The sequence below is a fragment of the Orycteropus afer genome, unplaced genomic scaffold, assembly GCF_000298275.1.
Source record: "Orycteropus afer afer isolate SDZICR_OR568_19922 unplaced genomic scaffold, OryAfe1.0 scaffold00002, whole genome shotgun sequence".
Lineage (NCBI taxonomy): Eukaryota > Metazoa > Chordata > Mammalia > Tubulidentata > Orycteropodidae > Orycteropus > Orycteropus afer.
Genome location: NW_006921589.1, coordinates 31987567 through 31990043, shown reverse-complemented (window position 1 = coordinate 31990043; position 2477 = coordinate 31987567).

The following is a 2477-nucleotide window of genomic DNA, read 5'->3' as shown; positions in this document are numbered from 1 at the left end:
TGGATCAAAGACCTAAATGTAAAACCCAAAACTATAAAGTTCATCAAAGATAAAATAGGGACAAACTTTTAACCAAAAACCAAACTCACTGCCATCCAGTTGAACCCGACTCATAGCGACTCCTCCTTGAGTTTCCGAGGCAGTATCTCTACAGAAGTAGATTGTCCAACCTTCCTTCCAAGGAGTGGCTGGTGGGTTTGAACTTCAGCCTTCTGGTTAGTAGTCAAATGCCTTAGGCATTATGCTACCAAAGCTCTCTAATTTATGGTGTAAGTAGACTGTCAAGCATAGCTCAATATGCACAAATAGCAGAAGAGAACCTAGATGACTGGGACTTTCTAAAAATTAAATTCTTATATGCATCAAAAGACTTCTCCAAAAGAATAAAAAGAGAACCTACAGATTGTGAAAAAATATTTGGCAATGACATATTCAACAAGGGACTTATTACTGAAATTTATAGAAAACTTCAACACCTCAACAGCAAAAAGACAAACAATCCAATTTAAAAATGGGGAAAGGATGTGAACAGACACTTCACCAAAGAAAATATTCAGGCAGCCAACAAACACACGAAGAAATGCTCACAATCATTTGCCATTAGAGAGATTCAAATCAAAACAACAATGAGATATCACCACACTTCATAAATAATAGCAAAATTCAACAGGATAAAAACAGTAAGTGCTGGCGAGGGTGTAGAGAGATCAGAACGCTCATACACTGCTGGTGGGACTGTAAAATGATACAACCACTATGGAAAATGGTATGGTGCTTCCTTAAAAAGTTGGAAACAGAAATGCCATTTAATCCAGCAATCTCCTTACTAGGAATATATCCTAAAGAGGTGAGACCAGGACACAAATAAACGTATGTACACTCATGTTCATCGCAGCACTATTTACAATAGCAAAGAGATGGAAACAACCTAAGTGCCCATCAACAGATGAATGGATAACCAAACTATGGTACATACATATAACGGAATACTACGCAACATTAAAGAATAATGAAGAATCAGTGAATCACCTCATAAATAGATGTAGTTGGAGGACATTTATGCTAAGTGAAATAAGTCAATCACAGAAGGACAAATATTGTATGAGTCCATTATTGTAAAAAGTCAAGGAATGGTTTACACAGGGAAGGAAATTTTCTTTATTGATTACCAGAAATGGGAGGGGTGAGGAAGGGAGGGGAAATAGATGGATAATTAAGAGACAGTTTTGACATGGGTGGAAGGATTTTAAAAATAAATAAAAAGAAAGAAGATTAGTCATTAGGTGATAGTTTTTGAAGCTAGTTTGTGGCACATGGGATTCATTGTACTAGTCTTTGTTTCTGTTTGAAGTATTTTATAATAATAATAATAATAAATCTTCCATCATAAAATACAAAGAAATCTTCAGTGAAACCACTAAGATTAATCTGATATACAGTAGAAACAAAAATTTTTTGGAGTCTTCCTCCAAACCTATTCTTATTTTAAAGATTATTTCCTGCTTTAAACCACCCTTTTGAATGCCTATTAGCATTATTTCAGGCACTGTATAAAAGCTAAAATAAGACACAGTTCTTCTGCAAAAGAGCTCATGTGTGGTTGTATCCAGGTAATATTTATGAAGTAACATATTTATTTTGTTGGTTTTCTATCTCCATTCACAATAAAAAGAACAAAGAAAAGAAAAGAAATGGGCTACATCCTGCCAGTGACTTCACTTAACCCCTCTGGACCTTGGTTTCTGTAGACAATACTCACCCTTCACTTTACAGTTCTACAGTTTGATTCTAATGGGGTTGCTGTTAATGCATTTAACTAACGTCGCAAATATCTTCTCTGTACCAGGCATGGAGCTAAGCTCTGCCACATACATCTCTAATTTTTCAAAACAAGTGACAAAGACAACATGCACCAGACAATTAGGGAGATTATTTTATTCAGGCAGCTGCAATCGGGAAAACTTTCAAAGGAGATGTCTTAAAGTATGTTTGAGGAATGTCTCAAAGGAAAGGACTGGGGGAGTTGGGTTATATACTAGCAGGTAGATGGGGAGGTATTGAGAATCTATGAGGCTCATCTGGAGGGCTTATCTTGGATTATCTGAAGTCAGGATGAGCCTTTGCAATTAGCCATTTCTGGAACACAAAACCAAACCCACTGCCATCCAGTCAATTCTTACTCATAATGACCTTATAGGACAGAGTAGAACTGCCCCATAGGATTTCCAAGGCTATATATCTTTATAGAAGTACATGGCCTCATATTTCTTCCACAGAGCAGCTGGTGGGTTTAAACCACCCACCTTTTGGTTACCACCCAAATGCCTTAACCACAACTCCACCAGAGCTCCTTGGAACACAAGAGGGTAGGGGGATTTCTTTTCCAGGAGCACAAGGCTTTGATAAAGTTTAACAGAGTCATAGGGTATCCATATGTTACGATATACAAATGTATAACTAAAACCATAAAATAAGTG